This window comes from Periplaneta americana, chromosome 2, assembly GCF_040183065.1.
Source record: "Periplaneta americana isolate PAMFEO1 chromosome 2, P.americana_PAMFEO1_priV1, whole genome shotgun sequence".
Lineage (NCBI taxonomy): Eukaryota > Metazoa > Arthropoda > Insecta > Blattodea > Blattidae > Periplaneta > Periplaneta americana.
The window spans coordinates 143,152,690-143,180,490 of NC_091118.1; the positions used below are offsets into that span (position 1 = coordinate 143,152,690).

Below are 27,801 nucleotides of genomic sequence, written 5' to 3' on the forward strand. Positions count from 1 at the left end.
AGGGAGAGGAGGAGGGACATTCATGACATTAGGGTCAATTTTGCCATCAAGTTGTAAATTTAAAAGCCACGCCTGATTGAAGGTAACCTGGTCGCAGTTCTTGAAATATTGTAAATTTGCAAGGTTCTAACTTCAAGAGTTTTGTTGCAATTTCCAATGAACTTTAAGATCTGTGCGTATCAGTTTCTTTCGAATATCGATTAAGTCACTTTCGGGGGAATTTTCCAAGCAATGACCATTCAGATTTTACTAGACGAAAACACTAGCCTATACCGTCCTCTGCGTTCCTTATCTGTAACAGTTCCCATTTCCCGAATTTTAGTCACTAGACCTAGGAATCTCTCACGTGAGCAGTGTGACCTTAGCCGTCTCGGCTAAGTGAGTATGTCTGTGCCGTACGCTACGCAGTCGCTTGCCGATAGCAATGTCGCCGCGTTCCGGTCGGGAGATAATTCACTCACATGTTATATACACGCATGAATATAATTAAAAATATAATTCAAAATTTATAGGTCGTGGGGGATCGGTATTCTTGTCTGCTCGTTAGCCTGACTTCAATTCATTGGACTTTTATTTATGGGGATATTTAAAAGAAATTGTGTATTTAAAACCTATTGAGAACAGTGAAATTTTTCTCCAGCGTATTAAAGAAGAATGCTAGCAGATACAACAGATTCCTGGAATATTGGAGAGAGTAAGATGGTCCGTGATGAGCGCTTAGAAACCTGTACTAAAACTCATAACGGTCGTTTTGAGCACTATCTGTAAAATTATGTATAGACTTTGTAAACAAAAATGTAAAAATATAGTTTCAATAAGCAAAAATGAACAAAAAATACCTGTAAGTAAAAAAAAAAAAAAACCGAAATTGACTATACGTTTATATGAACTTTTCGCTTGCTTCTATTCATTCCCCAAAGGTATCCCACATCCTGTATTTCATTAATTCATTTATCGAGTGCTAGCCTGAAGTTGGTAGTAGTTTACGTAATTTATTTAATTCTCATGGTGATTGCTGAAGAATAGAACCGCACTTTAATGACTTTATACATTTTAATAATTAACGTTATTCATAGTACAGCCAAAATAGCTTCGCGAAATTTCGTATCGTAATGCCATTGCATTGAAGAACAACTAATCTGCCACTCGCCAGAATTATTCCGCACCGAGCTATATATAGACTATTCAGTCTAGGCGTTAATCCGGCTCTGCTATAATTGCATTTCGTGAAATTCAATTACGTAGGGTCCTTCCGTCTATTCGATGCATTTAGGGTGTTTGAACACATTTATTTTTTCGTTCAATCATTGACTGCAATTCACAGAATTTCCGTGTAGATTTACTGTAAAAGCAAAGTGGCTAAAATAAATACAAATTCTTGTAGCCAGACAACACTATTTAAAATTTTCATTGAATGAACTTTTAGACACATTTATGTCCGCTTCTAAAGCTGCGCTTCCCAACAAATCGGTTCTTACTTCGATTCCCGATTCCCATTCCTTAAGACTGGGTGATATGGCGGACAAAATTTTTGCATATCGGGTTTTCACTACAAATAGCATTTCAGTCGGGATTACCTGTACGTGAGCCCGTGTCTTCGGCGTGGAAAGCTGCTAATGTATTCGATTAGTTAATGATGGAGTGTATTCAAATTATAATTAAATCATGGAACTCTGTGTATACAATGCTATTATAGTTTTCTGTTCCTGGAAACATGCGAACATACTGTTCTATTGAGGCATTATTCATTCACTTATGCATTCCTTTATCTATTTATTTATTCATTTACTCATTTACTCTTTTATTTATATATTTATTTTTATTTACTTACTTTTATTATTTACTTACTTATTTAACCATTTATTTAATTTACTTTCTTATTTATGCATTTATTTACTTCTTCACTTATTTATTTTATTTATTTATTTCATTTACGTGCTTATTTACGTACTTATTTACTTCTTCACTTATTTACTTACTCAATTCTTCACTTATTTACTTACTCACTTCTTCATTTATTTATTTATTTATTCATTTACTCATTTACTCTTTTATTTATATATTTATTTTATTTACTTATTTTTATTTACTTATTTAACCATTTATTTAATTTACTTTCTTATTTATGTATTTATTTACTTCTTCACTTATTTATTTTATTTATTTATTTAATTTACTTGCTTATTTATGTACTTATTTACTTCTTCACTTATTTACTTACTCAATTCTTCACTTATTTACTTACTCACTTCTTCATTTATTTATTTATTCATTTACTCTTTTATTTATATATTTATTTTTATTTACTTATTTAACCATTATTTAATTTACTTTCTTATTTATGTATTTATTTACTTCACTTATTTATTTTATTTATTTATTTATTTATTTATTTCATTTACTTGCTTATTTATGTACTTATTTACTTCTTCACTTATTTACTTACTCAATTCTTCACTTATTTACTTACTCACTTCTTCATTTATTTATTTATTTACAGGTAAATTTAAGACCTTTAGGCGTCCCTTTCACTCACAGAACTATAGGGCCTATATAAACTTCTAGAAAGTACACCAAATAAAGAAGAAGGGAAGTAAAGACAAAATCCGTATTGACGTCTTTTCTATAGGTCATTAACGATGCTGTATGAAGTACTAGCTTGTTTAGCGTCGATGGAATGGTAATGGCGAGATGAGGCCGAGAATTGGATGTAGATTACCTGACATTCACCTTACGATTGCGGAAAACCTCGGAAAAAACACAACCAGGTAATCAGCCCAAGCGGGAATCGAACCCGCACAGAGTGCAACTCCGGATCAGCAGGCAATCGTCTTCGCCGACCGAGTTACGACGGTGGTCTCCGCATTGGCTTATATGAACATATAGCATAGGGTTTTTCATTAGTAACAGCGTATAGACTAATTGCAATTTTATTAAAATTGACTGGAGTGGAAGGAATTTTGGACAAAAAGCTATCTCGCGCCAAACGTTGCGTTTACAAAATAACATGTTTTTATGGAAAGAAAATATTTTTGTGCGAGTGTTGACGTCATCGAGGACATTTGTAAATAACAGCGTCTATTTTTTTTAATGACATCTGAAAGGGTACTTTTTATGCAGTACTTCATTTATTTTATACAGAAGCGCTATGGTTATGGTTACTATGGTAACAATTTTATTGTTCATATATTTCGTTAGTCCTTGTGTAAAGAAAACAGTTTGATTGATGAAATCAACATAAAACAAGATATTTTAAACAGAAAATTAGAAACTTGAGATCCTGATGATTTAGTGACAGAAGACGTGCACAGCAGGAGATATGCATACTTTGCACACTTTTAACGAAACTCATCCAAGTCGTCACCTATTTCTTAGTAAACTATTAGCAAAATAAAAGCGAAATTCAGAAAACATGAATATGTCAGACACATAACAAGATATTGGTAAAATTCCACTGATAACAATTTGAAACTTGACGTTTTGCCAGTGGTCAAAGAGAAACCATAATCTTCACTCCGTGAAATAGACGTAACTAAGTCTGTATTAAATATCTCAAAAGAAACTGCATGATGAACATCGCACAGTACTAAATATTACCCTTAAAAAGTTCAACCCCTACAGGTATACTACTTTCAGCTATTCCGAATCTCACCGGACCGGTGGACATCAATGACGTCACGCTGCAGCGAAATAGGAACAAAACTAATGGTCATCATGGCGGCTGTACAAGTTGTTGTATGTGGTACGTTAGCAAGATTTTGCGAAATTGCCATACTGTCGTCTAGTTCAAAGAAAAGAGAGCATAAACAATTTATTTCTTGAATCAGTAGTAATAACTGGTCCGTTGACATGTTCGCTCATATGCCATTAACATATTGTTTTTGCGTTGTGCTCATTACAAACAATACAGCAGAACACACCGCCATGACACAACAGTCCACGGTGTTATTCGCCTGCTAATTCCCGCCCTATACAAGAACCAATCAGATTCAGTGATGACGTCTGATGGAGACTGCCACCACCTCTGCAAGCTGATGGCACCGGTGCGACACCGGTGGAGCATCAGTGACGTCATCGTTGAAATTCGGAACACCGTGATGCCATCAGATTGCTCAGCGCTGAGATTAGGAATACTATCAACGATAGACGGTTGTGCTTTATTTTCTTTGAATTTCGTTTATTTTTTACTTACACTTATATGATAAATAACTGGCGGATATATTAACAATAAAACTGTTGCCACAGTAAACATAAATGAAGTAATAAATAGACAATATGCTCTTTCAGATGATATATGTATTTTTTTAATTTATTGAGTATGCCCCAACGAGTATAACTCATATGTAGGGGCTATACAAGAACACATACATATATTGTACAATGTAATTGAAAAGTCATGAAACTACAGTCTGTGAAAAACAAATAATAACACAAGAATTTATTAAAGAAAGAAAGCAAAATAAGAACAAATAATAAGATGACATAAAGTTTTGGGCAGAAAGAAGAAAAAGTTTGAAACCATGAAATAAATAAATCAACTGAGAATTAAAATAAATAATCTTCCCAAAAACGTATTTTTAAACGATTCTTAAAACACCGGCAATTTGATAAAATTCTATATTCTAAAGGAAGTTGGTTAAAAGTTGTTGTTAAAAAATGGTTAAGTCCTTTCGTTCCATAAGTTACTGAGCTATGCTGAGAAAAAAAATACTGTCTTTTTGTCTTGTTAAATAAGTATGTATATCTTTATTAAACTGAAATATAATATTACTATGTATTAAATTGTTAATAACTTTGTACATGAAAATGGCAGCACCTAATATGATAATTGATTCAGCTGGTAGAACGAAAGAAAATTGATATAGATATTTAACTGGAGGCAAATAATGAAAACCCAATAAATTTCTTAAAGCTCTATTTTGAATAATTTGTAAAGGTCTCAAAGCAGTTTTCTTATTATGTCCCCAAATAAATGACATATACATTAAATGAGAATGGATAAAAGTATAATAAACATTCAAGAGTCAAGATATAGGCAAAGATCTTTTAAGCCTTTTCAAAATACCAGACATTGGAGCAATTTTCTCACAGACAGCCAAAATACGCTTATCCCATGTTAAATGTTCATCAACAATCAAACCTAAAAATTTAACTGATGCAACTTTTTGTATTACAGAATCATTAGACTTTAATTCTTTCGGAATAATATAATAAAATGAAGGTTTATTAAAAAACTATAGTATAAAAATATTCTCGAATAACGTCATCGTTCGCACAACAATAGTCACAAAATTATTTCGTTCCCATAAAAATATACATTTCTAAATACAGATTTCATCAACACTATTTACATTCGCATTGGAGTCATTCTTGTCCTTAGAATCTGCACAACGGACAGCGGAGAATATTTACAAAACTTTCCACCGAGTAGCCTGCCTAAAATGGCAAAATATACCTAAAAAATGCAATAATATTAAATAATAAAAGAAGAACATAAGCATGAATTTAGAATATACAGAGTGAACCGTAAGTAATGTCACTAATTTCAGGGGTTATTCTTTCAGATAGGCCTATTTCAAACAAAAAAAAAGTTAAATACAATTTTCTTCTTTTTTGCTTCAATTTCCAGATAAAAATTGTTCTATATGAAACATTTCATAGCGTGTTTTTGGAAAGTCATTGATTTAATTCCCAATATGCTCAATCAGTTTAAGAGAGCAATGTATTATGATAATTAGGGGGCAGATGTTGTTGAAAAGACGTCATCTTCTTTTTATTCACATTAGGACGATGCCTATTAATATAGAAATCCTTTCTATGTTAATATCAACGTAAAAAATTAATTTCTTAGTTTGCATTTTTCGACGTTTTTTAACTAATAGGTCATTTTTATATTTTTTCGGCTTTTTTTTATCATTTTTAACACTTTTAAGAACTTTTAGATCATTTGGAATGCATTTTGCTTTCTTCTTTACCGATAGGTCTGTTAAATCTTTTTCTAAGTAATTAGGTTAGTAGTAATTACCTACTGAATAAGTGAATAACAGTGAAGTTTGAGTTTTATACAGGGACATCATTTTATTTTTACTAACATTTTTAATATTAACCTGGCTATATCCATGCGAACGTATTCATTATGCAGTGTATATTATACTGTCTACAGCACATTAGCGTACAATATAGAGAATGAAGTTCAATTGAAAAATAATCATAATATGGATATTTAACACATTTTTTAAAATGGTGGCCTTTCATTTCGATACAGGCTTCAGTTCTTTTGTGCATATTATCGCACTATAGACTATTGCATCTACGTAATTCTAATTGCCAGTTTCGTCCTTCGTACTAGTAACTCATGTTGAAATAATTCTGCACCTACTCTATAAAAGAGTACTTACGTACTGTAAATTCAATCTTCACTTCTGCCCGACCCGCACAGATAAAATTACTCAGACATGCTATCTACTGTCCGTCCAAGTGGTTATGCCGCAGGATCGTAGAAAGGGTGGAAATCACGTGACCGTTAATTACTTAACGAGCCCCTTTTATTTAAGTTATTTTAAAGAGTTGTATAATATTATGTAAACGTCCAATTCCTAACAGAAATTAATCTTTTCAGAAAAGAGCTATGACAGCCCAGCTTTTACAGAGGGGCGTACAGACTCAGGTGGGGGAAATCGGGATCCGACGTAGGCAAACTAACAATACCTGTGCGAAAATATGGTTCAATATTGAAAGCTCTTTCGTCACTGGAAAACGCGAACATATTTCTGGAACGTACTATACTCACTCAGTGCTGTTTACTATATGCAGTCTTGATTCTGTCTTGAGGACAGTTGGAACTTCATTAGTAGAAGGGGTGGGAGTGAAGTACATTCAAAAACTCAGGTACAATAAAAATTGAAGTAAAAATAAAATGATGTCCCTGTAGTTTGAAACAAACTGTAAAGACTATCCCTAATTACACTTGAAGGCTTTACCTCACACAACGGAAATAATATAAAATGCTTGACAACAGCTTAGTTTAAGTGAGGGCTTTGGTCGCTATAGTTCATTTGTCGGTACGAGTCTGTCTTTAGAATTTATGTTTGGGAATAGAGAAACTTTAACCGTCTCCTGGACAGGACGTCGTGTCCTCATGGAAGGAAAGGGATAGTATTTTTAACACAAAGATTGCAAGAATGCACGCTGCACCCACAATGTTTTTTGTCATTCACACTCCCCCATCTGGAAGACCTGGTAACAGAAGTGAAGAAAGGAAGTAGGAGAAGACGGAGAATGAAGGCATGACATGGACCACCACCAATTGAAGCACATTGTAAACCCTCATTAAAATCTATAGTTTTCCCTTAAAGCCTTCATTTTTTGCATACCGTTTTTTCCTTTATCTTAGCCAAATTCCAGAAAGTTGCCTCCTCTCTCCGACATTTGCAGGGCAGTCCTTGAAACAAGGTGGCTAATTTTTAAGAAGTTGTGGTGTGAGTACTTTGAATAATATTTAAATGTCATTTTCTTTTAATTTTACGCCATTTTTCCATTAGTTTAAGGGCATTTTAAAGATCATTTTAAGTAGATTTTTAGGTCATCAACTTCCGCCACCTAATGATAATAAACGATTGAAAGAATTTTATTTTTGTCCTTTAAATTTGCCACAAAACTATTAGTTATACATGGAAGTAAGTATTTTTACATTTTTATGTGTATGACTATGAGTATCACATGTTATTTTTTTCATAATTAGTAGCACAATATATTATCAAGATTTTCTCCGAATTTTCAACAGTTAGGCTATGCCTTTTGTCTGTTAAAATCATTTCATTTAAATTTATTCTGCTTTTAATTTTCTCTCTAGTGTATAATTTATATTTTGTTGCAGTTGCTCGAAGATATTTGAATTTTTCCACCTCTTCTAAGGACAATAATAATAATAATAATACATTTTTATAACTCCAAAGGCCTACGATTTTACATTTCTTCATTCTTATAATTTCAAAGAAGCAAAGGTCTACGTTGAGCAGTATCGAATGAGGATAATAATAATTTTTATGTAGCCTATGTTATTCTCTATCTAGGATTCTAACCTCCCCCTCATCAGAAATTTTAATTCGCACCTTGTGGCACACTTTCGCTCTAATTTGACTGGTGAAACTAGATTTTACCGCCTTTACTCGTCAAAATATTAGTTAGTATTTTGGAACGCTTTTAAGAGAAAATACATTAGTTCTAGGAAATATTTTAAAACTTAGTAACTCAGTTCGTTGACGGATATCCTTGAGTTTGAACTCGTTATGACGTCACCTGACCTACACGCATTACTCAAGAGCCTTGTCTCTTGATTCATTAGCGAGCATACCTAAGATCTCCCCAGCGTCATCTCTACTTTCAAATCCATCATCGCTTGGCAAGTGTTTTTCTTTAGAGTTTCTCACAATCCACGTGCAGTTTTTCTACCTTCCTTCAAGGTGTTCCATTTCCCTAGGGGATTTCCGTACTTACGGCTTATTTTCCAAGAGCATCAAAGCACGAGGATCAATGTTTTGTGATAAATTTGGGAGCGGAAGGTCAGACTATGTAGAGCAGGCATCATTTTCAGCTCTTCGCCTCGCTAATTACACGGATGATTGCTTTTAACGATCCTTCGCTAGGGTCTAAGTGAAATGTAACCTCGACGTCGGGCGACTAAAGGCTCAACGCTAATGTTGGGGCGGGCAGGCAGGAAGCGATCCATTGAGAATAACACACTCTGCTCAGATTAGGTAACAAATTATGGAAAACATTAATATCACGTCCGTAATGATCACGGTCCTCCGCGGCGGTTATAAATCCCGCAGAACCACCTTCAATTTTTGTATGAAAAGCAGATATTTGTCTCTATTCTGTATGAATTTAATTTAATTTTTATTTATTAATTTTATTTAACTACCTAGCTAACGAGTACAAATTAGAAATTATAAAACAAAAATGTTTCTAGCCACTACCGTGTACGGTTGTAGCCAATAACATAACATAAAATTTACAAGGACAGTTTACTAAATACAGTAAGGTCCGGTTTTATAAATACGTTTAATCAAAAGATTATTTTAAACCTAAGTTAAACCTAACCATGAGTTTAACTCAACGTGCCGTATTACACAGTTTCGGTTAAGTTAAACCGTAGTGGGATACGATTGGTATTAGCCTACTGCTAGGAAATAAAAGAAGAACATCGAAATTGTTTAATTATATTACTTACGTACTGGCTTTTAAGGAACCCGGAGGTTCATTGCCGCCCTCACATAAGCCCGCCATTGGTCCCTATCCTGAGCAAGATTAATCCAGTCTCTACCATCATATCCCACCTCCCTTAAATCCATTTTAATATTATCTTCTCATCTATGTTTAATTATGTTATTGATTTAAAATAGCCGACGTTCGTGGAGAATCTTCATTAAGAAACATTTTTGTTCTTTCATATCAGAGAGAGTATAATAAAAAAAACCTAAAGAGGACCAATACCGCGTACTTTAGTATGCTTGTCAGACTTAACCTCAAATAGTTTCTTAACGCTGGCTACCAACGTTATACTCCCAAACATAATGCAATCAAACTAATAATTTTTATACTAATTATTGTTTTCTGTTAATAATTTAATTGGAATATATGAGAAATAATTCATGACCATCCGCGACTAACTCCATACAGAATCAACTGAGTAATTAAAAAATATTATTAGTGTGCGTATTTTATGTGTTGTCTAGAATATTTATGAAACAAAATTCAGTCAAACAATAAAATTACTTTTACGAGTCTAGTAAAATTAGGTAATATTATTAATGGGTTTATAAATCAGGCCCCACAGAAAATCTTACCAGGAGACAGCCTGCTACACACAGTACAATGCACAACAGGTTTATAGTAGATTTACGGACACCTCCGAAATCTTCTATCTTCTATCTTGAAATGATCTTATATTGCAAGAAATTCTTTCAATAGCACATGACGTTATTGGTGCATGATGCAGTAAAGGTATTCCTATTGTCTGATATTTTTTCGTGTTTCATTAGGATATTCCTTGTCCCTCATCACTGAAAACTCACTAATTTTCTATGTACTTTTCTAGAAATTCCCTAAAATGTAGATTATTCAATTTATTAATTGGTATGTTGACATTAATTTTAACATCATGGTACGCTACACAAATCAATGCTAAACGTCACGTGAGTTAATATCTTCATAATTTTCAGATTTTGATGGTAGGCCTACTGGTTCTTTTGGATTACGTTCAACACACTTTCTGTGTATTTTGGTATTGCAGTATCTTTCAATGCACTGTTTTTTGTCACTGTTACGTTTATTTTACACAATTTATATGTAATGTTGCCTATACTGACAGTGAAAAATAAATATAACTTCAAATATCCTCAAATATAATGCCCTCTAATATTACACGCTTGAGCGTCTTACCTAATGCCTTTTACCTCTGCAATGAACCTTCAACCAGCCACGAAGATGTAGTTATTTAAATAATACGACTAGTAAGAGCAGTGATCGATAAGGCTACTCACTATGGCTGCGTCCCGGTTTTGACTTTCTAGAGGAAGAGGGCAGAGGATACGTAACTATTTTGTACACGAAAGTACCTGTACCTGTGCTGTAACGTCACATACACTTCGAATCAGGCAACTTCATTCCAATTTATTGGTAGCTGGATTACGAAGCCTACTTATGATGATGGTTAGTGTGCTAGCTAGCTGCAAGTGGAAGCGTAGTGAGGGAGAGAACCTTTCCAACCCACTTTCTTGTTCCCCTTACGCGTAAGTTGTTTTGACGAGATAACGAATGACCTATATATATATATATATATATATATATATATATATAAGGAGAGGTTTCACTGTATATATATATATATATATATATATATATACAGTGAAACCTCTCCTTACGGACACCCCAAGATAATGACACTCCTCATATACGGACAGATATTTTATGTCCTAACTGAAATAATATAGAAATAATGATAAATTTAACTCTCGTTTACGGACACTCTCAGACACGGACACGAACAGCTGTTTAAAAGTCTTGAAGCTTGCTTTACCTCCTGACTGCGGACAGAACTTATTTCAAGACCTAATGTGTTACAAAAATGGAAAATTTAGTTTTGAGAACTGTACAGAAATTTTTTGACATGAAAGAAGACAATAAGAGTCTGATAGGCTACCACTAGCCCAGCCGACTACCCCTTGTTAGCTGGAATTGGGTGGATAAATAAAATCATAAAATTTAACCTGTCTATTGGGTCCAAGTTTTCCGCGATCATAAAATTGTATTCGAAACATGATAGTATTAGTAGGATTATTCTCTTCACTTCAATCACTTGTACTCTTTCGAGAGACATGGCACCTGAACGTAAAGGTTAAGTTGAAAACTGTAAATTACAGTACTGCATAACTGTAGAACTAGAATAAAATTGCATGGCACAGTACTGTATTTTCCTTTTTAGGTCTTATCTACTGTAGTTCAAAGTTGCAAAGAATTTACTGTAGTACAGTAATCTGTATTTAGAATTAAACTACAGTAATACATTTCATTTAAAGCGTGAAGGGATACATAATGCATATTATAAATTTACTATTAGAGTGGGGAGCCTCCCTCCCAATAAAGGACACCTCCCAGATGCGGACAGATTATTACATCCCGTCGATGTCCGTAAATGAGAAATTTTCACTGTATATATATATTTTTAGTAGGTTATTTTACGACGCTTTATCAACATTTTAGGTTATTTAGCGTCTGAATGAGATGAAGGTGATGATGCCGATGAAATGAGTCCGGGTTCCAGCACCGAAAGTTATCCAGCACATGCTCATATTGGACACTGTATATATATATATATATATATATATATATATATATATATATTGACATTAAGGTCCGATATGTAGTCCTACATTTTATTCCCTTCTTTACCTCACTTTTTCTGGTTGCAAAACACAAACTATATATATATATATATATATATATATATATATATATATATATATATATATATATATTGACATTAAGGTCCGATATGTAGTCCTACATTTTATTCCCTTCTTTACCTCACTTTTTCTGGTTGCAAAACACAAACTATATATATATTGACATTAAGGTCCAATATGTAGTCCTACGTTTTATTCCATTCTTTACCTCACTTTTTCTGGTTGCAAAACACAAACTATATATATATATTGACATTAAGGTCCAATATGTAGTCCTACGTTTTATTCCATTCTTTACCTCACTTTTTCTGGTTGCAAAACACAAACTATATATATATTGACATTAAGGTCCAATATGTATTCCTACGTTTTATTCCATTCTTCACCTCACTTTTTCTGGTTGCTAAACACAAACTATATATATATTGACATTAAGGTCCAATATGTAGTCCTACGTTTTATTCCATTCTTTACCTCACTTTTAATGGTTCCAAACACAAACTATATATATATATATATATATATATATTGACATTAAGGTCCAATATGTAGTCCTACGTTTTATTCCATTCTTTACGTCACTTATTCTGGTTGCAAAACACAAACTATATATATATATATATATATATATATATATATATATATATATATATATATATATATATATATTATATATATATACGGTATATATATATATATATATATATATTGACATTAAGGTTCAATATGTAGTCCTACATTTTATTCCCTTCTTTACCTCACTTTTTCTGGTTGCAAAACACAAACTATATATATATATATATATATATATATATATATATATATATTGACATTAACGTTCAATATGTAGTCCTACATTTTATTCCCTTCTTTACCTCACTGTTTTTGGTTGCAAAGCACAAACTAGCAACTTTTCAAGATCTTCTGTTGCCATACTTTGTATATATATTTTTAGTAGGTTATTTTACGACGCTTTACCAACATCTTAGGTTATTTAGCGTCTGAATGAGATGAAGGTGATGATGCCGATGAAATGAGTCCGAGGTCCAGCACCGAAAGGTATCCAGCATTTGCTCATATTGGACACTGTATATATATATATATATATATATATATATATATATATATATTGTGACAGCGACGTGAGATTCGAACTCACGACCAGCGTCCCGCAAGAGAGAAAATCGCGCGGAGCACTTTGGAATGGCGCGCGGCTGAGAGGGGAAAGGGCCAACGCGGCGAGAGAGTGGAGAGAGTTTGCGCGCGCATCTTCTGCTTGCCTAGAGAGGCCGAGAAATCCGTCGAAATGGAAGACTCGCGAATTCGAACTTTCGAGGCTACGTCGCTGTGGTTATAAATTACGGTCGCGAAGGAACGACAGCAGTTTTCAGTTATTCAGTCAGTGAGTAAGCCAGAGCAAGCAAGCCAGACTTGTGCGCCGGAGTTCGACTCGAGTGTGCGTCCGCATCTGCGTCAGCATCCGAAGGCCTGAGTTCGAGTGCAGTGGACCGCAGTTGGAGGGACCTGAGTTCGAGTGCAGTGGACCGCAGTTGGAGGGACCTGAGTTCGAGTACAGTGAACTGTCTCTGAAGGTCTGTGGTTCGAGTGACTGAGCTAGAAGAACTGTGAACTGAGAACTGATAGTTCTGATTTGTAAATAGTGCTTTGTAAATATTAGTTAAGATTAACAGTTCATTGTTGTTCATACTAGTCCAAGTAAATTGTCATTGTCGTCGGTGAGTGCTATAACGAATACTGTGTTGAGTGAAAATCCAATTGTTGACGAGAGCGTTTAAGGCGAATTGTAGAAAGAAATTATTGTTGTGACGAATAAATTACATTGTTGTTACTAATAAAATTCACACTGGTGTCAGAATCGGGACATTATCGACAATGGAGAACCTACAGCTGATCCTGCAAGCCATCGCGGAATTGAAAAGCGATATAAGTGGAGTGAAGAACGACATAAGTGAAGTGAAAACGGAGATGAAAAGTGACATAAGTGAAGTGAAAGGCGACATAAGCGGAGTGAAAGGCGACATAAGCGGAGTGAAAGATGACGTCACTACACAAATCGAAGGTGTTTCGGCCCACGTAGATGGAATTGTCGCCATTGTGAGAGACGAACTTAAGGCCGATCTGGATAAACTAAACCAGAATTTTACAACTATAAACGAGACAGTAGCCGAGTTGAGACAGGATGTAGACCATTTCGACGGAAAAATCCGCGATCTCGAGCGTCGTCAAGATCAGACAAGTGAGGTGATGGACCGACATGCTGAAGAAAACAAGCACATACTCACGTTGATGGACCGACATGCTGAAGAAAACAAGCACATTCTCGCGTTGGTGGATCGCCAGGCTAGAGAACATAAACAGATAGTTGCCGAGGAGGTTCGACGTGCCATGCAAGAAGCGGCCACAGAGTTGAGGACTCCATATAGTGGCCCTGCGGAATCATCGCCTTCAGCCACACATCACAACGTCAAGACGCCGAAGTTCGACGGTACCACGTCTTGGGCGATATTCCGTCGCCAGTTCGAGGCCACCGCAGCACATAATGGGTGGACCCCAGCGGAGAAGACTACTCAGCTGCTGACCGCACTTCAAGGACAGGCGTCGGAGATTCTTCACAGCGTTCCAGAAGATGGGACAGCCGCTGAGATAATGGCGGCCCTGGAGGGACGTTATGGTGACCATCAACTTGCTGCAGCATTTAGGACCCAACTAAAAACGAGGGTCCAACAGTCAGGCGAGTCCCTACAAGAATTCGCGATGGCGGTGGAACAACTGGCCCATAAGGCCCTCAGGGGCCTACCTAATGATTTCATCGCTGGAGAGGCGGCCTACACCTTCGGCAGCGGAGTTCGAGACCCGGAAATAAGACAACAGCTACTCTTAGCAGAGCATCGCACCATCAACGCAGCTCTGGCGGCGGCCCTCAGGATGGAGGCAGACAAGTTGACTGCGAACGTCTCGGCATCGCACCGGATTAGGAGCGTCGCGGCGGCCGACGTCGAGGAGCGTCAACCGAAATCACCCGAGCGACGAAGACGAGGAGTGCCTACCTGCTGGTCCTGCGGCGAGCCTGGACACCTGAGGAGGGACTGTGACCGATCTGGTCACAAACAGAAAAACTAAAAGGGGCCGATGCGATGAGGGGCACGTCGGCGCCGTCATCATCATCCCCTCGGCTGATCTTGAAGACTGTTAACAGAAGATGCGACGATGGGCTGATTGCTGACGGATGGATAAGAGGCCGCCCATGCAGAGTACTGGTAGACACCGGGGCGTCGCTCACTATCGCCAGACCGGAAGTCGTGCGTGGACTACCTGGGAGGACGCCGCTGCGCCGGTATGAGCTACTTACTTGCTCAGGCGAGAACCTGCCCATCCAAAAGGAGGTTTTCCTGGATCTGACATTGGGAAAGAGGAGACTGGAGATGTGGATGTTCGTCGCCAACATCACTGACGACGTCATCCTGGGACTCGACGCCATGCGGATTTTCGATGCAACGGTGGACGTTCGGCGCCGTGTCCTGCGTTTTGGTCAGGATGAAGTGTTCCTGAGAGACGTCGAAGACCAACCCATGGCCAGCAGACTCACCTTGGAGAATCAAGTGACAATCCCAGCAGGCTGCGAGATGGTGGTGACGGCAAGACTGGACGGACAACCTAAGAGAAACCTGCTCCTCGATTCGCAAACAACTCCGATAGATGGGGTTTATGTGGCCAGATCCCTACTCTCGAATCAGAAGGTGGTACCAGTGAGGGTCCTGAATGTCACCAATCGGGACAAGGAGGTGCCTAGTGGAATTGTACTAGGTAACGTCGAGCCGGTGGTGTCTGTGACGTCGCTAGCAGATAACGAGGAGTGTCACCGACCACGTCCAGGTCTAGACCCATCACTGAAAGAGCTGGCTCGAGAATTGCCGGCGAATTTAAGCAAAAGAGAAAGAAGACAAGTCCACGATCTACTGACAGAATTTCAGGACGTGTTCAGTCTGTCTGAAAATGACTACGGGAGAACGGAGAAAGTTCAGCACCGCATCGACACCGGAAATGCACGCCCAATCAGACAACCTCATCGACGCGTCCCTCTAGCTAAACTGAGGGAGATTGACAGCCAACTGGAGGGCATGAAAGCAAGAGGGGTCATCGAGGAATCCGACAGCCCTTGGTCATCACCTGTGGTGCTGGTGAAGAAGAAGAATGGGGACCTGCGTTTCTGCGTGGACTACAGAAAACTGAATGACGTCACCAAGAAGGACTGCTTTCCCCTTCCACGAATTGACGACACCTTGGACACCCTGGCCGGAGCAGAGTGGTTCTCGACGTTGGATCTCAAGTCAGGATATTGGCAGGTGGCGCTACATCCTGAGGACAAGGAGAAAACGGCATTCTCTACAGGCCAGGGACTACGGCAGTTCACCGTTATGCCGTTCGGCCTCTGCAACGCCCCGGCTACATTCCAGAGACTAATGGAGTTCGTAATGAGAGTCCTGACATACGACACATGTTTGCTGTACCTTGATGACGTCATCGTGGTCGGCAAGACTTTCGGCGAACAACTGTCGAACCTGAGGAAAGTGTTTGAGAGACTGCGACAAGCCAGACTGAAGTTGAATCCGAAGAAATGTAATATGTTCCAGAAGAAAGTCAGCTACCTGGGGCACGTAGTAGGAACCAACGGAGTGGCCACGGACCCGGAGAAGCTACAAGCCGTCAGAGGATGGCCGAGACCGAGGGACAAGCAGGAGCTGCGCCGCTTTTTCGGCCTCTGCACGTATTACAGAAGGTTCGTAGCTGGGTACGCCAACATCGCTAAGCCTCTAACCCAGCTGACCGAGGAGAAACGACAATTCCAATGGACGGACGAGGCGGAATCATCCTTCCAGTCACTGAAAGAGGCGCTCTGCACTGCTCCTGTACTGGGATATCCCATCCCTGGAAGGAAGTTCACGCTCGACACGGACGCTAGCAACGTAGGCATCGGCGGAGTACTCTCTCAGGAACAGGACGGGCAAGAGAGGGTGATTGCCTACTTCAGCCGAACACTATCCAAGGCTGAGAGAAACTACTGTGTGACGCGTAGAGAACTTCTTGCCATTGTGGAAGCCCTGAAGCATTTCCACAAGTATTTGTATGGCCAGGAATTCCATCTGCGGACAGACCATTCTGCACTCACCTGGCTATTGGGCTTCAAGAATCTGGAGGGGCAGACCGCCCGTTGGGTTCAACGACTGCAGGAGTACAACTTCACCTCCGAACACCGCCAAGGGAAGAAACATTCCAACGCTGATGCCTTATCACGACGTCCGTGCCCGGATGGCTGCAAACACTGCCTGAAAGTAGAAGAGCGGGATGGCGCCCACGCAGTCCGAGCAATTGCCGCCCAGCCGAGCCCAGGATGGGATAACGCCGCCATAAGGAGGGAGCAGCTGGATGACCCAAACATTGGACAGCTACTGCGTGATGTGGAGTCCGGCCAGAGACCAGTATGGGCCGATATCGCCAACCGTAGCACCACTTACAAGAGCTACTGGGCCCAGTGGGAATCCTTAACTGTCAAGGACGGTATCCTGAAGAGGATTTGGGAGTCGACCGATGGAAGGACCCGCATAGAACAACTTGTCCTGCGTAGGAGCAAGGTGAAGGAAGTGCTGGAGGAGACTCATGCTGGAGTGACTGGAGGACACCTGGGAGCCAACAAGACGCTGGACAAGTTAAGACAGAGGTTCTACTGGTTGCATCAGAGAACCGACACGGAACAATGGTGCCGAAGATGCGACACCTGTGCTGCCAGTCGCGGACCAAGGACACGCAGCAGGGGAGCCATGCAGCAGTACAACGTGGGAGCTCCTTTTGAGAGGATCGCCATCGACGTTGCTGGACCGTTTCCGGTCACGGATCGCGGGAACCGCTACCTGCTAGTCGCCATGGATTACTTCACAAAATGGCCAGAGGTGTACGCGATTCCCAACCAAGAGGCTTCGACGGTGGCCGACACGCTGCTTGACAACTTCATCTGCCGATTCGGGGTGCCCCGAGAATTGCATAGCGATCAGGGGCGCAACTTCGAATCCAACCCGATGGGAGAATTGCTCGAGCGTCTGGGGGTGCATAAAACCAGGACCACTCCCCTCCACCCACAGTCCGACGGCATGGTGGAACGATACATCAAAACCGTGGAGGAGCACCTGCGGAAGGTGGTGTCCAACCATCAGCGAGACTGGGATGCCAGAGTCACACTGTTCCTCTTGGCCTACAGAGCTTCGGTCCACGATACAACAGGGATGACACCGGCAAACATGGTCTTCGGGAGAGAGCTGCGCCTGCCCTGTGATCTGCTGTTTGGCACGCCACCCAGCGCCGACCAGCCAGCAACTGACTATGTAGCAGAACTCACCGAGAAGTTGAATGGAATTCACCAACTGGCCAGAGAACACCTCAAGATGGCCAGCGACAGGATTAAAGTGCGCTACGACAGATTAGCCAACTCTGCAGGATTCCATGAGGGCGACCTGGTGTGGCTGTATCGACCTACCAGGACCAAAGGGAAATCACCAAAGCGGCAGCGTGCCTGGGATGGACCATACCGCATGGTGACCCGGATCAACGACGTGGTGTACCGCATCCAGCGACAACCTCGAGGGAAGATGATGGTGGTGCATCTGGACCGATTAGCAGCCTACCAAGGGACTGGCCGGGACGAGCAGCCCTAAGGAGGGAGCAATGTGACAGCGACGTGAGATTCGAACTCACGACCAGCGTCCCGCAAGAGAGAAAATCGCGCGGAGCACTTTGGAATGGCGCGCGGCTGAGAGGGGAAAGGGCCAACGCGGCGAGAGAGTGGAGAGAGTTTGCGCGCGCATCTTCTGCTTGCCTAGAGAGGCCGAGAAATCCGTCGAAATGGAAGACTCGCGAATTCGAACTTTCGAGGCTACGTCGCTGTGGTTATAAATTACGGTCGCGAAGGAACGACAGCAGTTTTCAGTTATTCAGTCAGTGAGTAAGCCAGAGCAAGCAAGCCAGACTTGTGCGCCGGAGTTCGACTCGAGTGTGCGTCCGCATCTGCGTCAGCATCCGAAGGCCTGAGTTCGAGTGCAGTGGACCGCAGTTGGAGGGACCTGAGTTCGAGTGCAGTGGACCGCAGTTGGAGGGACCTGAGTTCGAGTACAGTGAACTGTCTCTGAAGGTCTGTGGTTCGAGTGACTGAACTAGAAGAACTGTGAACTGAGAACTGATAGTTCTGATTTGTAAATAGTGCTTTGTAAATATTAGTTAAGATTAACAGTTCATTGTTGTTCATACTAGTCCAAGTAAATTGTCATTGTCGTCGGTGAGTGCTATAACGAATACTGTGTTGAGTGAAAATCCAATTGTTGACGAGAGCGTTTAAGGCGAATTGTAGAAAGAAATTATTGTTGTGACGAATAAATTACATTGTTGTTACTAATAAAATTCACAGTATATATATATATATATATATATATATATATATATATATATATATATATATTATATATATATATATACACTGATGTTAAGGTCCAATATGTAGTCCTACATTTTATTCCCTTCTTTACCTCACTTTTTCTGGTTGCAAAACACAAACTAGCAACTTTTCAAGATCTTCTGTTGCCATACTTTGTATATATATTTTTAGTAGGTTATTTTACGACGTTTTATCAACATCTTAGGTTATTTAGCGTCTGAATGAGATGAAGGTGATGATGCCGATGAAATGGGTCCGGGGTCCAGCACATAAAGTTATCCAGCATTTGCTCATATTGGACACTGTATATATATAGATATTAAGGTCCAATATGTAGTCCTACATTTTATTCCCTTCTTTATATATATATATATATATATATATATATATATATATATATATATTGACATTAAGGTCCAATATGTAGTCCTATATTTTATTACCTTCTTTACCTCACTTTTTCTGGTTGCAAAACACAAACTAGCAACTTTTCAAGATCTTCTGTTGCCATACTTTGTTATCTATAAGGATGTTTTTGAATGCTAAAAATGATCGTTGAGCAACACAATATGTGGTTTCTGGACAAAATTTTTGTGCATAAATTGTAAATTTGTAAAATCCAGGCTCAAGCAAGCCTCGCTTTCTTGACACAATACGTTCTTTACTTTAAGCACAATGCTGTGGCCAGGTTTTTCCTTCAAGGAATCATGTCTAACTTTATCTTGACAGCACACTGTGCTTAGGAATGTGTAGCCTTAGGGATTCTACGACTTCCATAATTTTGCAGGCGGCATCACGAACGAAAACACAGACCGCGCTTAAACACAACAAAATCACGCACTTGACACTCGGACTGCTGGCGCACCAAGTGAAAATAAGTTAAAAACAGAAAAAACGTGGTTACAGAGTGTTAGAGTAAGGTAGGTCGGGATATTTGTAGGTTTCTTGTTGTGCAATAGTTCAATGTAGCTTACTCCATTCCCGACTCAAGGGCAAGTGGCACAAAAGCAGGGAGTGGTTGTTTTGGTTTTTCTATAGCTACCCTTCACATGCAAGGAATTTACAGCCGTGGAGTGCAGTTAATAAAAAAAAAATATTTTTTGCTGACAAACAATCCAGTATATATTATATTATATACAAAATATTCCAATTTGAAGGTTTTTGCAATACAATTCTGAAAATATATTTCAGTATCTGCACAATTGTCTATTACATGCAGGAACGCCTGAAATATGCACGATAAACGTTGTATATTCGTCATCACACAATGACGTTCAAAACATTATAAAAAAATTCTTACAGGTCTTTCAACTTTCCAGTAAAAATATGTATTTACATAAGAATCATCGCTCTAATTATAACTATTACCAATATTGCACGCCGTTATGCAAAAGGGAACAAATCCACAAAATCGTGATTTTTTTATGTTACCAGGAAGCAGGGCAATGGTTATTATGCATTATATTAAAATCACACAACCCACCTCTTGATACAACTGTAGAAAAACGAACTGTTTCAAAATTTTAGTAAATTAATTTTGAAACAAAAGGAAAATTTTGAACTTAAAAATCTCAGTTCCTACTTTCTGTGGGTTGGATCCCTTTTGTATAAGTACGTCCAATTACTTATCATTGTGCTTAGTTTCCATGCAGACTGAAGTACTAACCAACCACTTCCTACTTCAAATTTCACCCGTAAACGACAACTTGTAGCAATAACTGCTGAATCCAATAATTGTGTTAGTGAGATTCTTAGTAACAGCTGGAATTAAGAGTATATTCAGAAAGAAGGAGGAGAGGAAAGTTAAAGACGATGAGCAAAGAAATGTCGTTAGAATGAAGAGAAAAGGAAAGAAGGGAAAGAAATGAGAAAGAGAAAGAAGACAGTAGAAACGGAGGAAGCTGATACTAAAAACGAGTAGGAAAGATGCCGACAAAAAAGAATATGGAGAAAGTGAAAGACTAAGAGAAAGTCGAGGACAAATTATATCAAAAGGAGGAGAGCGAGAAATATGGAGAATACGAGGCATGAGAAAGAGGAGAGAAGATAGACTGAGGAGGAACTCAAGGCGAGAAGAAAAATAATGTATAGGACGAAGTAAAAAACGAAATATTATGTAAAGATATAGCACGCAGCTAGTGAAGTGAAGAAGAGGAAAAAAATAATGACGATGTCAATGATGATAGTAATGACAAAGAGACAGAAAGAATGTCATTAGAGGAAAAGCATCATCTCGCCAAATACAATCTCGCTATTATCAATTCCATCGACGCTAAATAATATAGTAGTTGATATACTTGCTTACAAATAGCTTTTAGATAACCCGGAGGTTCATTGCCGCCTTCACATTAGTCCGCCATCGGTCCCTGACCTGAAAAGATTAATCCGGTCCCTATCATGAACAATATTAATACAGTCCCTAGCATCATATTCCAACTCCCTCAAATCCATTTTAATATTATTCTCCCATTTATGTCTCGGCCTCTCCAAAGGTATTTTTACCTCACGTCTTTCATGCATTTCTTGATTCGTCTATACGTGCTACATGCCTTGTCCATCTGAAACGTCTGGTGTTTAATGTTCCTGGGTGAAGAAAATAATACGTGCAGTTCTGCGTTGTGTAACTTTGTCCATTCTCCTGTATCTTCACCTTTCTTTTTTATTGGTTATTTTACGACGCTTTTTCAACTGCTATGGTTATATATCGTCTGAATGAGATGAAGGTGATAATGCCAGCGAAATGAGTCCAGGGTCTAACGCCGAAAGTTAGCCAGCATTTGTTCTTATTCGATTGAGGAAAAACCCCTGACAAACCTCAACTAGGTAACTTGCCACAACCAGAATTTGAACCCAAGTCCGCTCTTTCACTGTCAGGCGTGCTAACCGTTACTCCACAGCGTTGAAATCATCCCTCTTAGCCCTAAATATTTTCCTAAGCAATTTACTCTCGACCACCCTTAAGGGGTTAGGTACAGGTTACAGCAGTAAAATTTTGGAAATATTCAACATTTTTTCCTCCATTACTGTATCTTGTACAATACGCAAATTAGTATGTGTAAAACACTGTCCTCCTGCTATATGAAAATAATATTTTTACGATTAAAGAAAATTATTTACATTTTTTTTTCAAAATTCAGTTCACTGTGCAGTGATGAAGCTTTTCCCACGTAACTAAAAAACTATTCAACATTCTGTGACGAAATCTTTTGTGTGTATTTATGCATGTCATATCTACAATATGATGCAAGATCACTTCTCTACCTTTGATAGATTGTCTGATAAAAAATAAATTATTTTAAAAAATTATCAAATATCAGTATTTCCTTCTAACACAAAATAAAAAACATATTATTTACTAAGGAATGTAGTTGATAGAGTATGACATTGTAAACATGAGTTTCAGCAATAAAATAAAAGAGAGAGAACATGAAAAAATTAACAAGGTTGTGAGTTATGAGTGAAACGCTTAATCACTGCACAGTGAACTGCCACCATTGTGAATTTGGAAAAAAAAAAAAAAAAAAAAAGTTAATATTTTTTTTAAATCGCAAAAATACTTTTTTAATATAGCACAAGGACAGTATTTTACACCTAACAATTTTAATTATTGTACAAGATACAGTAATGGAGGAAAAAATGTTGAGTATTTCCAAAAATTTTATTGCTGTAAGATGTACCTAATCCTTTAACCTCTGTTCCTTTCTCAAAATGAGAGCCCAAGTTTCAAACCATATAGAACTACCGGTAATATAACTGTTTTATAAATCATAATTTTCACTATAGTCCCGTCGCTATTATTTCCGGCAGCCAATCACGTTGCAGGTCGGCTACATTTAAACGGCTTGTGATTCGCTGATGATGACGTTATGCATTTCTAAGGCTCGATAAATACTTAGGTAATATAACCGCCCGCCATTTTGGCTCTTTCGTTGGCGTTCGCAGAAAGCACACGAGGACGTTATTTGCCGCTCAATTATTTGCTGAATTACAGTGCGTTTGATTTATTATCATAGGAGCTACGACATGATAATGTTTGACGGTGTGGCAAATAGATTCCTCGTCTGGTAGCTCGGCAACGAAAGAAAAAAACTGGCGAACGATACTACATACCTAGAATTTATAGAGCCTTCACTTCCTAAGACGTAAGCAAAGAGGAGGAATCTCGCCGGGAATAACAGCGTCTCGACTATAGTAGTTGATATAGCATCGTTAAATTACCGAATAAAAAGAAGAAAGAAGTAGAAGAAGAAACTTAAAGGAGACAAGGAAAGTGTGTTCAGTAAAAGAAAAATGAAAGAGAGATGAAGAATAGAAGTAGTAAATGAAAGAAAGAGGTGGAAAAAGGGACGTAAAAATAAGGAAGACGAGGAAAATTAGTAAAATAAGAGAAAATAAATAGAAAAGTAATGAGATGAAAAAGAAAAGTAAGAGTTAGGAGAAGGTGGGACAGAAAATGAGAAGAAAGAAGAGGAGATAATGATAACCAGTAAAGTAAGACGAGAAATAAATGAAGAAGAAGATCTAGGAGAATAAAACATCCCGGAAATTTTAGAAATCTGAGTAATTACGGACGCCAGTAGGAAGGACTCCACGGTATAAAATTTACATTAAGAAAATATCAAATATATAAGTCTGCAACCTAAATTGAGATTGCTAGAGAAGTGCTGTCCTGAGATATGTGGGATGGTAATTAAGGCAACATCTGTTTTCTACGCAGATGCTGAATGTATATTAAAATTAAAATTAATTCTACTTGTGCTGCTATGAAAACAAACGCAGTGATTAGTAATCTCTGACAGAGAATCCTCCCGACTGACGAGCATTATTACAAGACAGAGATTAATGCTTTCGTGCTACATCATTACGCTTATTGACTCTGGAGGAGGAAAAAGAACGTCAAGGAGAAATGAAACTTCCTGAATGCATGCTTTATTACATGGGAGGAACTTACTGCTACATATTCAATACCAACAAACTCTGGTACAATAGGAGAAATGGCATTACATTGTCGACAGAAGACATACAGTAAAACACTGTAACATACGGATTCAAGGATCGAAAAAGAAATTTTTTCTGCGCTCTATTAGGGCTATTCCGGCACGTAAAATATGCGACCCAGATTAGGGAATTAAAAATTAAACTACAGTTGGTTGGTATGAATGTTTCTTTTTTTCTTTTCGATTTACAAATGGAGAGAATTGGTCTACGACAAGAGAAGCAATTAATGAACAGCATCCATATACTCGTACTTTCTTTTCATACAATAATAATAATAATAATAATAATAATAATAATAATAATAATAATAATAATAATAATAATAATAATATAATCTTGATATATAAACGTGAATATCGGCACGCACGCGCGCGAGCACACACGCACACACATACATATTAAAAAACATTAGAACGTAAAAGCACGTTTCGTTGCCTGATGAAATTGAGTTAATCCTTTCAGGCATTTGGCTAAGAAGTTCATTAATTCATGTAAGTGATGCTATGTAAAGATTCATCTTTATGGACGAGGGAAGCTTAGTAAAGACAATTCCTTTTGGTTGTCTATAGTTGAGTTTCTGAGATTTCCGAAAGATCTAACGAGTTTAATTTAAAAAAGAAGAGAAAAGAACAACCCGCTAGTTCAGATAATAATAATAATAATAATAATAATAATAATAATAATAATAATAATAATAATAATAATAATAATTTATTGCTAAAACAAAGACACGTATTTTTTATAAAATTCTCTAGCACCTCCACAAGGAATATATATTATTCGAGATTAGGGGACATTCCACGAACTTTTAAGATAAGTATTTTATTAATTAACAGAATAAAAAGCAAAAGAGAAAAAGAAAAACTTAGATATTATACAATAATTGAAACTTTATATGTTCTCCCTAAACAATAATTCTTTATAGATTGTTTTAAAACAAGGAACATTAGCAAATTGAATGTTTGGGAACACGCATATCCCATATTTATTCTGCGTTTAATTTCCTCCCGAGTTTCATATATATTTGAATTTTTCCACCTCTTCGAAGGATAAATCTCCAATTTTTATATTTTCATTTCGTACAATATTCTGGTCACGAGACATAACCATATACTTTGTCTTTTCGGGATTTACTTCCAAACCTATCGCTTTACTTGCTTCAGGTAAAATTTCCGTGATTTCCGTAATAGTTTGTGGATTTTCTCCTAATATATTCAAATCATCCGCATAGCCAAGAAGCTGATGTAACCCGTTCAATTCCAAACCCTCTCTGTTATCCTGAACTTTCCTAAAGGCATATTCTAGAGCGAAGTTAAAAAGTAAAGGTGATAGTGCATCTCCCTGCTTTAGCCCGCAGTGAAATGGAAAAGCATCAGATAGAAACTGGCCTATACGGACACTGCTGTAAATTTCACTGAGACACATTTTAATTAATCGATCTAGTTTCTTGGGAATACCAAATTCAGTAAGAATATTGTATAAAACTTCTCTCTTAACCGTGTCACATGCCTTTTTGAAATCTATGAATAACTGATGTACTGTACCCTCATACTCTTATTTTTTCTCCATTATCTGTCGAATACAAACATTTTGATCAATAGTCGATCTATTACGCCTAAAACCGCACTGATAATCCCAATAATTTCATCTATAACGGGAAGTAAAATTTCAATGCATATTCTACCGGCTTTACTTGACATACGTACTGCATAGGTAAACTGTAAACTCCCTGAAAGTGGGACAACATGACAGCATTTCTCAATGTATGACAATAAAGGCTATTTATTATAGCTAATATTGGCAACGAACATACGATTCATGCCTTAGGCATGCTTCAATGTGATATCAAAGTGGCGCTTTACCCACGGTCGGCTAAATTAACGCATACATGGATTGAAACAACATTCGCCAACACATGTACGAGTATTTTCAGTAAGTTGTCCATACGCCTTACTTAAACGCAAACAAGTTTGAGTCGGAAAGGATGTCCGTTGCCCATTGAAGAAAGTGGTTACACCCAGAAATGGTCTTTTCAATGACACACTGTCAAATGTATGACGCCGTGGGAAAGTTCCTTAAGACGGCTTTAACTGGGACTGCAAGGCCGAGGTTAGTCGTGACAGGTTTTCGAGATAACCACGTTACAGGTGTGTCAGGTACAAGAGAACTTTATATCGCATGCCTAATGTTTCAGAGAGCTATTAGCGGTACAACACGAGATTATAGTGCAGCTTTTAACGCTGTGTCGAACAGTGGGTTTGAATTCTGCTTAGAGTATGGAAGTTAGTTGTCAAAGTGGTAAATATTTAATATTTGAGGAGAAAAATTCGCTCCGGCGCCGGGAATCGAACCCGGGTCCTTGGTTCTACATACCAAGCGCTCTGACCACTGAGCTACGCCGAATTCAATCCACAGCACCGGATCGAAACTTCCTCCATCAGTGTTTCCCTTTGTGGCCGATCCGGTGCTGTGGATTGAATTCGGCGTAGCTCAGTGGTCAGAGCGCTTGGTATGTACAACCAAGGACCCGGGTTCGATTCCCGGCGCCGGAACGAATTTTTCTCCTCAAATATTAATTGTCAACATTACAGAGATTATTCTGTACGACAAATTAATAAATCCATAATATTCTCATAGCTAGCAGTGCATCATAACAGCGGAATCCTGGCCAAATAAGTCACTCAACTGAGTGCGCTCCTAGTACAGGGACATAATTTTATTTTTACTTGCATTTTTATTGTACCTGCATTTCTGAATGTACTTCACTCTCACCCCTTCACTAATGTCCTTGCTCCCGTCAGACACACAAACTTACGGCCGCTGTTGCATTCGAAGTCTTCAAGCAGTGAAGTAAACACTGCATTGTATAGTGTGTTTCAGAAATATGGTTGTGTTTTCTATAGAAGAAAGAACCTATATTAATAATATCGTACTAAAAATTATATTCAAGAAACGATAAATTCAATTTCAGAGAATATGCTTCAAAATGTTTTTAATAATATGCGTAAAGAATTGAAGCCTGCATTGTAATGAACGGCAACCATTTTCAGCAACTTGTTTAAAAATTCAGATTAGCTTATTTTTAATTGAGTGGCTAGAAGCAAAGGAATGCTAGTGGCATTTGTAATAACATGAGTTAAGTACATCCAGTGTAAGCTAAAGTATCTAAAATTTTAGTGGCAAAGGGATATTTTAATCGCATCACACATTAAAATTTAAATAAAAATTTCACCGGTTTTACGAAAGCTTAAATATGTAAACCCCATTTTCTCAAAAGTAACAAGTGCACTTACAGCCCTTTACTTATGAGCCCCTCAATTTAAATGCACTCTCTATATT

General features: G+C 38.1%; 1 protein-coding gene and 1 non-coding gene across 2 annotated transcripts in view; both read right to left on the bottom strand.

Annotated features, from left to right (window-relative positions):
• Positions 1-27,801, bottom strand: part of LOC138694630 (mucin-2-like) — a 198,323-nt gene that overhangs the window by 57,036 nt on the left and 113,486 nt on the right. The window lies entirely within an intron of this gene.
• On the bottom strand, positions 26,793-26,865 carry TRNAY-GUA (transfer RNA tyrosine (anticodon GUA)). The gene has a single exon. It is a non-coding gene; the product is annotated as a tRNA-Tyr (tRNA).